Source organism: Haliotis rufescens, unplaced genomic scaffold (genome assembly GCF_023055435.1).
Source record: "Haliotis rufescens isolate VD_foot unplaced genomic scaffold, xgHalRufe1.0.p SCAF_14, whole genome shotgun sequence".
In the NCBI taxonomy this organism is placed as follows: domain Eukaryota; kingdom Metazoa; phylum Mollusca; class Gastropoda; order Lepetellida; family Haliotidae; genus Haliotis; species Haliotis rufescens.
The window spans coordinates 28,147,759-28,163,451 of NW_025963824.1; positions in this window are offsets into that span (position 1 = coordinate 28,147,759).

Consider the following 15,693-nt stretch of genomic DNA (forward strand, 5'->3'; position numbering starts at 1 on the left):
CTGAGCTGATGATGAGCCTAACCAGCCTAACTGTTCCATGATCACCCAAACCCTCTCTGCTGCATTTTTTATTTTAATCTGTAAATAATAATAATGATGATGATGATGATGATAATATTGTAGTCTTCATAAACACCAAATACACACAAAAACAAGTCTAAACAACCCCAGTGTCATTGATATGGATAATGTCCAGGAACCAGATACTGTCGCGCCAACCATGAATAGTCTAAAATCTTGTAATATCGACTTTAGTGCATCTGAAACGAAAGTTCAACTCATGGAGAAAATTCGCCTGAATTAGAAACAAGTGAAATACAGGACAGAATATCCTGGCGGAACAACACGGTCACGTTGTCAGACGTGAGCAGAACCCTACTGAGCCTACCTTGGCTAACTGTAAAGGGTTCTTGGCAAGACATAACACAACATTCAAACTCACACATACCAGAGGTATGACAAGAGGCTGAGGATGGAACCTCAGTTCCGCCAAAGTGACAATGTATATATCAACCTTGTTGCACTGGTAATAATACCATAGGGTGATAGTACAAATTCATATTTCTAATCAGCTGAGTTAGATGACAGCTAAATAAATCATCTGTAGAACAACAAACACTTCATTAAAAAAACCCAACCCTTCAATACTCTTCCCGTTTCATAGCTCTTAACAATTCAACGCATATCTCAAAAAGTAAAATATCAACAATATTTTAGACCACCTCAAACGTCCATAGGCCCTTTTAGTGCATGACAACACACGAATAAACGTTTATCATAAATTAGTGCTTGACAAGACATGAATAAAAGTTTATCATCATTTAACATGTAAAAATACATTTTACAGCTAATCACCGCGTCCGTTAGGATAGGCTAGATTAAGTACATCTGATACATTATGTTATATTTTCATAGCCCTATGATTCTTAATTGATTTAAATGAAGCCAGAAATGCATTTTCTAGCATTTCCGACATTACTTTCACAATATACTTTTTTTAATTAGCATCCAGTCAGTTCAACGTTGTAATCCTTACTGTGGATCTGACTTCTTTATGTGTGTCCTCCTTGTTATCCATTACCTGTTGTTGTTATCGTTAAGCTGGTGCGTATCACAACATATCATGTTTACTTACCTTTACTTGGTTGTAGTCACTAAGGACGTTTTGTTTGTTTTGTTTTTTTGTTTTGTTTGTTGTTTAACGCCGCACTCAGCAATATTCCAGCTATATGACGGCGGTCTGTAAAATAATCGAGTCTGAACCAGACAATCCAGTTATTGATATCATGGGCATCGATCCACGCAATTTGGATCGATGACATGTATCAACCAAGTCAGCGAGCCTGACCACCCGATCCCGTTAGTCGCCTTTTGCGACATGCATAGCCACCTTTTACGGCCAGCATGGGTTGCTGAAGACCAATTCTACCCCGGAATCTTCACGGGACTCACTAAGGACGTAAGAATCAAAACGTTGCAATATACAATAAACCAGAACCTTTTATCCATAAAGTTATATGTTTTCATAATATATTTCAGAAACAGGATGTTTGCAAGTGCAGGTGCACTTTCTCAAACCATCTTTCTACTGCTGTTTTGCTGTGACATGCAATGTGACGGTGTCATCACTCATCACTTTTTAATAGGCGGCAGGAATGCCACATTTCCAAAGGTTTATTTGAAAAGACTTGGTGTTGTGGATAAACTACAGTGTTTCCTACACTGCTCCCAATACACGGGATGTCTCCGCGTTGGGGAATGTTTTTTATTCGCTGATTCCATCAGAAAACTTCCTGATAAATCAGTGAATATAGGCTACCTCTACAGTTCACTCGTGACAGGTAAGTACCTAAAAGCGACAAAATATCCTTTCCATTATTAGAAGAAATATCTTCTAAAAGAGTCCATTGTACGATTCCAACTATAGCATACGAATGGATTTCTGAATCATTATTAAACAGGGATGGTACCAGGTATTTTGCTAAAAAGGGAAAGTTTATCCTGCTCCATCGGGGTCGGCCGTCACAAACACATGCACAGTCAAGTCAATGCCTCGCTTAAAAAAAGCACGGAGATGTAAGTCAAACCAGGGAATTGTATCACTACAACTCGTACAGTTTACACAGTCGAAGGTGGTAAAATGAGAGTGAGTATATTCATGCGCTATCACGACAAAAGACACCAGAAATACTGGGAATCCTAAAACTGACTCCACTTTTGGCAGATATTTCCCATGAAAATGGAAGGCTCTTATTTCTATAAGACACACACTTCTCTGAAATAAAAGGAGGACAATAATGTTCACAACTTTATTGAACCGAAGAACGAAAGTGTATCTTACCTGTCGTGCTGGTGACATGGGGATATCTTGTATGCAGGTTTGACGACACAAGTGAATGATGCTAGACAGATCAGACAGAGCAAGGCCACAACGCCCGCCAGCATTAAAAGCATTGGTACAGACATCAGTGAGAGCAAGGCCACCACGCCCCCAAGACCAACACCAGGTATTTAATACGACTGTCCGAGATTGAATTGTAATGTTATGTAAAATATGGGTACCACTGAATCCTTCGAACTTAGTCACACCAAAAATAAGCTCCATGAGTTGGTATTATGTTGTCACAACATATGGATCGATATTGTAACTATCAACAATAGCGTTCTATGTATATTTGAGCCAAAACGACTTGAAAAGAAGTCATTTGTGACGTCATACTACAACATCTTCAGAGTAGAATGAGAGTGACTGAGTGAGTGAGTTGGGTTTAACTCAGCTTTTAACATTATTCTAGTTACATCGCGGCGTGTCAGCTTAATGTGGGAGGAAAGCCGGAAGTGAGCATAGGTTTCTGGCGTTCCCAAGGGACGCAACTTTGCACAGCGAATCGCCGCGCCTAAAACGACTGGGCCACCCGTGCTCCGAGTAGAATGAGAACGAAAAGTTACGAATATGAGACATTGTTTGTTTTTAACGCCGCGCACAGCAATAGTACAACTATATGTCTGCTGTCTGTACAAATCTGAACCACACAATCTAACGATTGACATCATGAACATCTACCTACGCATTTGGGGTACGATGACATTTGTCATACAAGTCAGAGAACCGGGCCATCCAATCCCGTTAGTCGCTGAGAAATCAAAAATAGACTTAGTAAACTTCTGTATTCTGTTCAGGTTTAACATGAAAAGAGATCTGAACGCTGCTATGTAGTCTTCAATGTAAGTTTGTTGTTTAATGCTGCCGTTGTCCATCCTGACATCTGCCGTGGATGTTCTTTGTTTGTCAGCAACACCCCCCTGACAAAGCGTTAGAGGGGCCGTCTCATGATAATTTTAGTCGCAATCTGACTCGCTCATGCCATAGATATCGTCGTCGGAACTGCTGGTGCCTGAATCGACTGCCACTGTTATAGGTTGGACTGTTGCTGGCCGTAGTCCATCTCGTGACCAATAACGTGGCTCTATCTCGTCAACGACTGTGGCCACACAACGCCTCCATGTTTCTACTGTTACCCGACCAAGGGATTCCTTTACGAGTTGTTCAACGTCTCGTAATTTGAACGTTGTGTTCGATCGTCCAACGTCACCCTTGACGATGCCCCATACCAACTCGATTGGATTCAGGTCGCAGTGATAAGGTGGCAGTCGTAAGACAGCATGACCCTGACCCTTGATGTAACTGTCAACTTTATACACGGGGTCAGGTTTCATAGTTTTGATGATTTCATAGAGCTGTTGTTTCGTCGCTCGAGAAGGAAAGGTAATGTTCCTCCGTTGCAGCCAAGTAACCATGTCTCCTTTACGGTTATTAGAGGTTGGAGTCTTGCTTTCTGGATCCTGCACACTATGATACGGTGCATTGTCCATGACAACGCGAGACTTGGTAGGCAAAGCAGGGACTAATTTATCTTTCACCCACATCAGAAATACATTGCCGTTCATTTCTGTGTGGTAGTCCCTGTTGTCTTTGGCCTTGGCTGCCATAGTTTTTACTTGGTAACATGGAAATCATGGTCAGTTTCAAGGTGTTTCTTCAAAATTCTTAGGGACAGGTACTTATTTTCTGAGTGCAGTTTAACAATTGCACGTCTGACTTGATCCCTCTGAAAACTGTCTAATTTATCAATCTTGCGTGGGTTTGACATGTTCCCTACCTCCTTGGCCTGACTATTTGTATCTAGTCGACTAAAAACATTTTTATGTTTCTGAGGGGACACCAATAGCTTTTGAAGCTCGTTTCAAGAATTTATTAATTGCATAAAAAGGCTTTGCTCTTTCTGCTTCACTTCTAAAGAAATCATACACATTCAACATCAACTGTTTAACATCTGCTGAGTAGCACATCTTGTCATTGAATGAACACGGTCACTGTGTAGCACGTGCAGACAGTGCTTGCGCTGTTCCTTCCACGGTTTGTCCCCCTACGTGTCATGTACACATTTATATACAAAATTACATGATAGTTTCTTAAAGAACTTCATCCGTCATGGGTCTTAAAATAAACAAAATTCAGATTTTGTTGGGTACAGGGTATTCATGGTCAAGTACCGTATTGATGTTTCATACACTTTTCTGGATTTCGAGTTATTTTGCAATTCATCGTTCTCATTTGGAGTCAAACGGACTGTAGATGAAAACGTCCTTTAGACAATCCAGTGTGACACACCAGTGATCGTTTTTCTGAGCAACGATCCCAGACGTCGGGGTATGATGGCACGCTGCCAGCCAAGTCAGCCTAACATTCCCATCCATCATTTTTCATATTACGATGACCTCATGGAAGACCTGTCCTGGTAACAAATTCTAACGCAGATCCTTTCTGTTTAACCATGCATCTAGCGACCAACTACGGCACACCTTTATTAGACCCACGAAGATCCAGGGTAGAATAGGTCTTCAGCAACCCATGCGTGCTCTTAAAGACGGCTATGCTTGTCACAAGAGGCGTCTAATGGGATCAGGTGGTAATGCTCGCTGACTTGGTTGATGCGTGTCATCGTATCTCAATTGCATGGATCGATGCTCATGATATCAATCATTGGATTGTCTGGCTCAGATTCGATAATTTACAAACTGCCGTCATACAGCTGACACATTGGTACGTGCGGCATTAAACAACAAACAAACAAAACTAAAAACCTTTTTTATGCCTTTCAGGTGACGCGTTTATCCAGAGTGTATATACCATCGTGACACAAACCGGCACCGAGGAAGATAGTAGCACGGAGTGCTTTGTGGACGTGGACCTTTATGGAGAGACAGGTGGTCCCGATAAGCTGTATCTCAGAAACCCAGGGTACTTAATGCGGGAAGGTTCCAATGATACATTTAAAGTAAGCATTTAGACACACATATACTGCAGAGAGCCTGCTTTAAGTCGTTTGAGCATATCTGTCTTGTCATTGTCTATGAATATATAGTTTGACTGAAAACTATTGAGAAGGAGAGCATTCTAGGTTATAAATTCATTAAGAGAGAGACCAAGAAATAAGTTTGTCCAACAAAACTGCATTTCTGAACAGCAACTGAGTGTAACGTGGTTGCTCGTGAAGCCATTCCAGAGAATGACTCGCTCTATGTTTTGGATCGTTGTCTTGCGGAAATACCCTCCCGTCATCAAACAAAACTTGTGAGTTTGGAAGGAGATGTTCCTGTAAAACATCAGTGTAGACTGCACTAGTCAAAGTACCTTCAAATACACATAATGGTGTGACACCAATCACCCAATGACTGTTCCTCTATTAATCATTTTTTGCCCAATATTTGCTATGCTCGTGCGTCTGTTTGTAGACCCCAATATACCAAGTCGCCTTCTGCTACCAACACGCAAGTCACCGGGCCTACCTGCTCCCTTTCTGTTCCATCTACACTCTCAATAGTTTTCAAAACACGGCACACAGTTGATAGTGGAATGACTGTTCTCTCTGTAATGACCTGTGCTCATATGATTCCTTGATTGTATAATTCAGAAATAATATTTCATTTTTCCAAAGCTGGCACTTTCACAATGGTCTTGTTTGCAGCCTGCTAGCTTGTTCACCAAGGGCGACAACACTAGTCATTCTTTCCAAATATCCAAAGTCTGTAAAAGAATAAGGGCTACATACACCTAGTAGTGTGAACAATTCTGGTCAAACTATATTAGTGAAATCACAATCGATCGTAGGTACAATCGACAGTACAATCTTTCTACGAGTGAGTGAGTCAGTGAGTTGGTTTTAACTCCGCTTTTAACAATATTCCAGTTATATCGCGGCGTGTCAGCTTAATGTGGGAGGAAAGCCAAAGTGATGCAGGTCTCAGACGTTTACCACTTCGGTGAAACCAACGAGCACGGGTATGGTGCTGACAAACCTAGAAACATAATTTGGGCGAACCGGGATTCGAACCCACAATCATAGGTTTCTGGCGTGCCCAAGGGACGCAACTCTGTACAGCGAATCGCGGCGCCTCAGACGACTGGGCCACCCGTGCCCCCCTTTCTACGAAGAGTGACCATAGGACTTTTGCTGAAAAAATAGCGATGGCATCAAGTTTCCAATAAGGACAATATTCCGGCAGTTCCTTGGTGTCTACATTTCACATCATTTGAGACACAATCGAGCATGGTCTTTCTGCAAAGATTTCAAAGACGTCGTCATGTTTGGTGTTTGATCGGGGTTACAATAATCAAGGCATACGCAAGACATAAGCAAAGCAAAGTTTTATTTCAGACGTGTGGAGGACATCATCACTGTTTGATAGTGATTCCTAAAAACAAGTTCATGATATAGTAGGAATCGTTCAATCGACTCTGTTTTCAGCAGATACTTTTTGTGAATATGAAAAATATTTTTGTTGTTATTTTTTACATCATAATCTAATCCTGACAAGAAACGTACTTGGCTAGCTGGATCCGTCAGGTGTGTATGAACGATTATCTCCATAATGACAGTATACCATGCGACCATCATTATAGTCAATAAAAATGGTAACCTGGCAACCAGCATGCTATGGCAACGTATGGCATATGATAATAAGGCTGGGAAGTGTAGAGCAATTTGAAAGCATGTTCGCCATTTTGGTTTGCTGAAATTTAAAACCGCGTTGTTACGGAAAGGAAACATACAAATTATGCGCATGAAATGACAATGCTGTATTTTTCTAGCATTAGGGGATACATCAAAATCATCTTAAGGTACTTAACTTCTGCATCTGACTGTTTCTGGTAATAACTTGCCATTCAAACCCTTTATGTCATAATCCAATGTCTTTTTTTCCTTAAGCACTACTTTTCCGCTTAACACGGTCTATACAAAACAAAATTGCTGAACTATAATCCGGAAATCGTCATTAGAACATATTCCTCAGTATTCAAATTGTATATTATTTTTAATGAGTGATGAACAATGAACTATCTTAGATAACATGTAATATGTTTTAATTCCACATTGTTTGGATGCTCAGGTCCACTGAAAATATTTGGAATTGTTTTTTGTTTCATATTATAAATTAACCCAGTCCCCCGTGGTTGTATGTTGCAGTTAGTTGTATGATTTGGCATTCACACGGCGTCGCGCTGCATTCAACTTTAATATCGCGAGGTGTCGGACCAAAGGCTTTTGAGTCACTATATTGCTGCTTGGACCCTGATTACCGAGTTAATTTCAGACCCACAATTTTGAAAAAAATGATAGCTGTGCAAGAAGATAAACAAATATAAAGCTAAAAAATACTGCTTTTAAATAAAACAGTGTTGCATGGTGTCCAAGTTTCTGCTTGGCTGAAGAAAAATACCTTTAACTGGTAGTCACTTCTTATCGTACATCGACAAAGTCCCGTGAGACGAATTTGTTTGTTTGACAGCATTATGTAAACTGTGAGCGAACAAAATACTGCCTTATATCTGAACGACTTTATGACATATATATTATATTTATATGGTTATGTATAATGTGACACATTCGATACGAAAACGTTCTTATTTAATGTGCCGAAAACTAATTTCCCGCTATGACGTCACAACACGGCAGAGAGGTCTACCTATGTAAAACGAAAGGGGCATAACTCTGATTTGCTTAACTGTAAACCATTGTGAATCTGTATCCGCCATTTTAACTTAATTTAATTCGGGTGTGGTAGGACGATGTGAAGTAGTGCTTAATGTTGAGGAGTTCACAGAGAGTATCTTGACAGAATTTTCAGAATTAAAATTCGACTTTAATTAACCATACATGTATGATGAATCAGATTATTTTTTTCACGATTCTCCAAAGGAAATATGTACATGCTGTAGTGAGTTACATTCACTCTACATCTTGCGGGAAGAAGATGTATTTCTCATACGATGAATGCGAATTTCTATGTTTAAATAAACAGCAGATTTTCAAAAGTTACATAAATATCATTAAGTGAGTTGGGTTTAATGTTGTAACAGTAGTCCAGATATATCCGGCGTGTCAGCTTAATGTGGGAGAAAGCCCGAAGTGATGCATGTCTCAGACGTTTACCACTTCGGGAAAACGCACGAGAACGGGTATGGCGCTGACAAACCTAGAAACATTATCGGGGCGAACCGGGATTCGAACCCACCATCATAGGTTTTCTTATTCTTGTCTGCATTTACATTATTATAACCAATACCTGTGTTTGCCAAGTGCAAAAACAATGTGATGATATTTGAGTATGTGGATCTGCCATCATACGTGAGTACGTGCCTTATTGTTGGCAGATTGATACTCTTTACCACATATATTTTTTTTTGTGCAAGAAAGTGCTGACAAACGATTTGCTTTTTTCAAACTACAGCTACCCCATGCACATGGAGCAACCGTATTGAGAAAGACTCAAAATATATAAATATCATTTTCTGCATACCAGCCTTGTCTCATTTGTGGTTAATATGCGGTTTATGCCTTTCACTCAAGCTCAAGGTACATTCCCCCCTGTTTATTTCACGTGCATAAATGCACTTAAATAACATCATGATTATGCATTTCTGAGGCAAAACATATGGAGGTGAATCGCCGTGTTCTTGTACTTTACATGTTGTGTTTTTTTGTCCCTATTTAGCAGGACAAGAGTCTGGAAAGAGCTAGATGTTTTGCGTACGTCTTCTGTGGCCAATGGTGCTAAATATTAAAACCCTGAGGTTAAAAGGAATGACCCTTTTCCTCAATTTGACCAATTAATGTCCATTTGTCTTCAGTTTACTAGGTCAAGCGATCTTGGAAAATTCAAAAAAAATGGTGCTGAGAGTTCGCAAATTTGGTTTTACGCCTGGATGGTTAGTTGTTGGGGTGAGTGTCAAGTTTCACTATTTACTACTTTCCGTGGATGAAACAATTCACACGAGACAAATGTTACTATTCTTTGTCCCGCGTGTGCGTGTTTGTGTGTGCTTGCATGCCTTAGTGTCAAAATGTAATGTATTCCAGATTGCACTGAAAAAATAATTTTGGTTGATAGCTGGGTGCTCTCTGATGGAACGACCATTTGATGCTATTTTGGATGGAAACCAGATGCCTTTTTTTTTTAGTAAAACCAGATAATTCTTTGTAATAAACACTGTGAGTCTGAATAATTGTGTTAAGGAAAATACACCTCGAAACAATGTAACTTTTGTGGCAGACAATTTCTTTTTTGTTTCGTTTCGTTTCGTTTGTTGTTGTCTAACGCCATACTCAGCAATATTCCACCCATACGACGACGGTCTGTAAATAATCGTGTCTGGACTAAACAATCCAGTGATTGATATCCTGAGCAATGATACACGCAATAGGGATACGACCACATGCTTACAGCACGTCAGCGTGCCTGACCACCCGATCTCGATTGTCGCCTGTTACGACAAGCATAGTTGCCTCTTACGGCAACCATGGGTTGCTGAAGAATAATCCTTACCTGGATCTCCCGGATCTGGGACAATATCTTTTTCGATAAAACCCCAGGCCCTCCCCAGAATATCAACTGGTCAGTCTCTTACAACACTCACTTCAGGGGATGAACCGAAATGTATCGATCGTTAGTTCCTACATGTTACCTTTGTAAACCTGTTTTGAAATTGCATTGATTTAAACTGTGAGTGAGGTGGGTTTGACGCCGCTTCTAACAGTATTCCAATTATATCACGGCGTGGCAGCTTAATGTGGAAGGAAGGACCGAAGTGATGCAGGTCTCAGACGTTTACCACTTCGAGAAACCCACGAGCACGGGTATGGGGCTGACAAATCTAGAACCTGGATTCGAACCCATAATCATAGGTTTGTTACGCACACAGGGGACGCAACTCTGCACAGCGAATCGCGGCGCCTTAGACGACTGGGCCACCCGTGCCCCCTATTTTAAATTGTGTGTAAGTGCGGTGCTAGGGTTAGAACTGAACAGGCTTACATGCTTACATTGGATTCGCGAGCCAATTGTTCATCAGAATAAATGTTCAAAGCTTTCAGCTCCTCTCGGTAAAAAATCACCCCGGGGTCTTGAACTGTACCCTTTTTGCGAACACTTGTCGTGTTCATGTGTTTTCAGTGGTCCATTCATCTGGTTTTCATCACTGTTTTGCCTTGTTGTTTTCTGGCGTTGACGTTCTGTATTTCTTTACAGGTGGAGGTAGGGCGTAAGCGTACCTACGAGCGACACGAAACCACTGACATATATTACACTTATATCAACCAGTGGTTCCAGAGAATGGATGGGTGGCATTTCTTTGATAATGAAGAAACTAAATTTGTAATGCCTTACACCATGGTGTCCACGCTCACCACAGAATACTGATAGGTATTTATGCAATCTGTGTAATCTCGGAAAAAGGAAAACGTTTAGATGGACAGTGTAATAGTGTAAGTGGCCTTAAGTCCAATAGTTTACAATAGTAGTGCGTGAATGAGTTGGGTTACCACCGCTTTTAACAGTATTCCAGTTATATTGCGGCGTGTCAGCTTAATGTGGGAGGAAAGCCCAAAGTGATGCAGGTGTCAGACGTTTAACCTACGATCACGGGTATGGTGCTGATAAACCTAGAAACATAATCGGAGCGAATCGGGATTCGAACCCAAAACCAGGTTTCTGGCGTGCCCAAGGGACGCAACTCGGCACAGCAAAACGTTGCGCCTTTGACGTCTAGGCCATGTGTGACCCCCCTACAATAGTAGAGAACATATCTGCAACGTAACATTGACCTTGAAGATGTACTGTTTGTGAACAATAAAGATTACAATAAGGTATTTTTTCATAGTTTTCTATAAACGTCTTTATCTTCGTGCGGATATATGATACAACAGCAAAGAGAGTTTAAACAGGATGGCCATGTAATATCTTTGGAGACGAACACTAAACGTTTCACGTGGTTGTCCATTGACAAAGATCTGGGCATATATATTGGGATAAGAAATATGTCATTCTTGGAAAACCTATAATTGTTGCAACGGGTTTTCTTCATTTAAAAAAAATGCTCATAGTTTAAAAAAAATACCTGGTTTCTCGGTACAGAATCCAAGGTTGCCTGATTCTAACGTGGCTGATTATAACATGCGGCAAGCAATCACTCACTTCAGGCAAGTAGCTTGTGTGCTTCTTAATCTGATTGGTTAGCCTACCTCGACGATTATCACTCGAATCCTATAAATCCACATAAGTCTTTCAACTGCGCATGAATAAATACACAGTAATTTTTTCAAGACAAGCCAAAATGTCTGAAGATATATGTTTTCCCAGGTCAGTTTGAATTTGGGAAAATATGAGAAAGTTTTCGCCTTTGACATGGATGACGCCATTCTAAAAAAAGTCCTGATGGCAAAGAATGATGGAAAGTATTTAAGGACTGACGCCTCTATCAAGTTAACCTTTTTTTAATGAGGAGAATGAACGCTGGATTCATGAATACTATCTTGATGATGCGTTATCCTGTAAACGTTGTGTTATGAATAAATATATCTGCCAACGTAACTAAATATTATTACATATTAACCCCCTGGTAAGTTATACGGAGTATATAGTAATCAGCAATCCAGACAGAAACTTGCCTACTAGGTCTAACTGCAGGGTGACAACTCACACAGTGGGGATCCTCTCGATATCTCTCTTGTCAGACAATCGGAAACTTTTCATGGGGATATTTAAAATGGTCAATTCTGCCGTAAGGGTCAACAACGTCTTCGGTTAAAATAATTAGGATAAACAAGTCTGGCCGCACTGATTGTCAATTCAGTCGTGACAAGATCAGTACAGACGAGTCCATTTTGACACAGCTAATGAATATATTTTGATACGTGATTTTCAATTGAGAATTAATTGTCCTTTCCTTGCCATTTGAAACACAACACAACAATGAAATCTTAATCGGCAATAAAACAAACAAATTAAATATTATCTTCGTGTTAACGTAAATTTCTGAAGTTGTTGTACAGCTAACACCTCGAGTAAAAAAGCGTCGTCCATGAAATGCTGTGATCATACAAATACACTAACATTTGCTTGAAAGCTACGTTTGGCGTAGATGATATGTTAACATTAATATTGACTATAGGCAGTCGAATATATTTCCTCATATATTGTCACTTTCATGCTCGTACCGTGTTACGCATGTGTGGCAAAGCCACTGAGTACAGTCGATCTCCAATTGGCTGACATCGGACAGTACACAATGTCAATTGAAATCGCATTAAGGTAAAGATGACATAGGAAGTTATAACCACTTTCTGTATATGGGATACCATCCTATTCTCTCAATTATTTATATAGGATATTATACATATTAAATGTAATTCCATTTTTATCCACGCTTTATACAGCCCTACACGCTGGTGGTTAAAGCGTGCGCTCGTCACAGCAGAGGGCCGGGGTTTGATTCCCGTAGTTATGCTGTGTGGAGCCCAACTCTGGTGTCCCCCATCGTGATATTTTAGGAATAGAATCCCACTCACTGGCTCACTAACCCGACCCCGCCCACTCACTTCACAGCCCCCACCCATGAAAGACTCACTCACTCATTCACTCACCCCCCACCTCCACCCCACTAACTCACTCACTCACTCACTCACTACGGAGAATGTATCGCCTGAAACCCGATCATACACCTTCTTCGTGTGAAAGAATAATTAATGATCACGGGAATGTTCACGTAGTTCGTTTCCAAAACAAAAAATGGACAACTCCATCACATCAATGTTATTCATCTTTTATCAACAGAGATCAAATGTATTACGACGGTCTCGCCATCAGAAGATCTAATTTAAAACAAAGTACTGTCGTCAATGCGAGACATTTTTTCACAGACTGTTACTACTGAAAAATCTATTAACTACCGATCTACCTCCCTGTGTTTCAAAAGGAGTCCATTCGACAGTTTTACAGGATAAAAATTCGAACAAACGCATAAAGGTGAGAATTAATTAAGTCCACTTAGGGAATTCGGAAACGGTCTGTAGAAATTTACGTATGTGACTTTGTAATAATAATAATAAGGTCACTGGAATGTATTGACCTCCCCGAGAGACTACTGGTTTTACTCAATTCTTTAATGAATTGCTGGTGAACTCAACTTGAGATGTATTCGCAGGGGCAGGTGGTGACTTTGGAAACCATTTCTATTAGAAGAGGAATATTTCAGGGCGATTCATTTATCCCATTGCTTTTCTGTTTGTCACTAAATCCTTTAAGCATTTGCTCAGCAAAGAGAAAGGTTATCACCCGGGACCTCCTCAGCACAGATCCCCAACACCCCTTACTCATCTCCTTTTCATGGATGACCTTGAACTTATTGTCAATGGAGGATCTACACTCAGAAAATGGAATCTGCTTGTCGATTCTTTTTCCAATGATATCGGCATGTCCTTTGGACTCGACAAATGCAACATTCTTCATTTGAAACGTGGCAAGGTTGAAGAGGGAGGATCAGTCAGTTTACTTGGGGGAGGAGTTATTTACCATCTTGTGGAAGGTCAGTCAAATATGTTCGTAATGATGCAGATTAGGGACAAACTCCAGAATGCCCATATCAAAGACAAACTTTGGGCAGAGTACAAATGTTGACTGAAGAAAATCTTCAAAGCTGAACAATGGCAAAAAAAATTAAAGCCGCCAATACTTATACCTGTCCTTTTATATTCTTTTGATGTTGTTGATTGGAGGAAACAAGAAATTCAGGGTATTATCACCCTCACACGAAGAGTTATGTCAGACAATAGATCCCACCACCCTCACTGTTCCCTCAATCGCTTATATTTACCAATCATAATTGGAAGGAATGGTTTGATTAACGTGAGGGCTTTTCATGATGGAATTGTTTTGTGCACGTTTGCATATTTTAAATTGTCTGATGATCCTCTTGTGAAGCATTTCTTATGAAGACTCATGATGAAAACAAGATATTCCTAAAACGGGCCAAGGATGTGGGACATTATCTCAATGTCAGTGTTAATTATGTTGATGGTTCTGTACTGCTGGACGGTACAGAAATGAGTGTCAACCAAGCGATGTGCCATATCAAGTCGGCCCAGACTTACTTTTTTAAGGAGAGGCTTTCTGCATCGAGTTTATATTCAGTGTGTTTAGAAGATCAGCAACCCTGCAGAGTCCTTCGCTTGGATAACGCGGCTGGCCTGACAAGTGAAACAGAAGGTTTTCTGTTCGCTGCTCAGGACCTCAGGTAAGGAATTTAATGAGACTGCCCAACACATTGTAAGTGGATGCCAAGCTTTGGCACACACACACAGAGTATCTTTAGCGACATGATGGTGTAGCTAGATCATTTTAGTACCATTTTTGCCATGCTTGTGGTTTTGCCACAGGGGACCATCAATGGTACGACCCAGAATATGTAGAGGGCGTCATGGAAAATGATAGCTACAACATTCTTTTGAATAGGCCCGTTTGCAGCCTCAGACGTATCAAGGCTAACAAACCTGATCTAGTCCTTTTTGATAAATGCAATGAAATCATTTATATCACTGAATTTACTGTCCCTTTTGACACTGATGTAATTGACAAGATTCATGAAAAACATGCCAAATATGCAGACCTCGTTTTCGAAATGTCACGCTTGCATCCCAAGTACCAAATGTCCGACTATCCATTGTTTGTCGGTGGCTTAGGTTTGGTACCACCAAATCTGTTGACTAGCATTGGGAGAGTCTGGCTAATGCAGAAGGCTGCAGTGTTGGGGAGTCTTCACATTCTCCGAAAACGTCTGGGTGGGTTTGACTAGGCAGCGCTTCCTGGGAGACGTCCCACTCGCTGTCTGGGCTGCGTGTAGAGGGGGCAAGGGCCCTTAGCTGATAATGAGCCCAACCAGCCTGACTGTTCCAGGATCACCCAAATTCTCTTTGCTGTATTTTTTTATTTTAATCTCTAAATAATAATAATAATAATGAACAAAAACTCGCCTGAATAAGAGACCAGTAAAATACAGTACAGATCCTGGCGGAACAACACGGTCACGTTGTCAGACATTGTGAGCACAAACCTACTGAGCCTACCTTGCCAAAACCGCATTATCAGTGGTTCAAGGAGGGTCACTTTATCTCACTCCATCGGACGGGCAAAGTGGGCCCACATTCGAAACTGAGGAACTCAGTAGACTTTAAATCAAATATATCTACCAAATTGATTACTTAAAAACTCAATCGAAGAGTCACTTATTCACTCAAAATGCATGAAATAGTATCAATAAAGTAAAACAATAGCAAACGACACGAACACTTGCCCCGC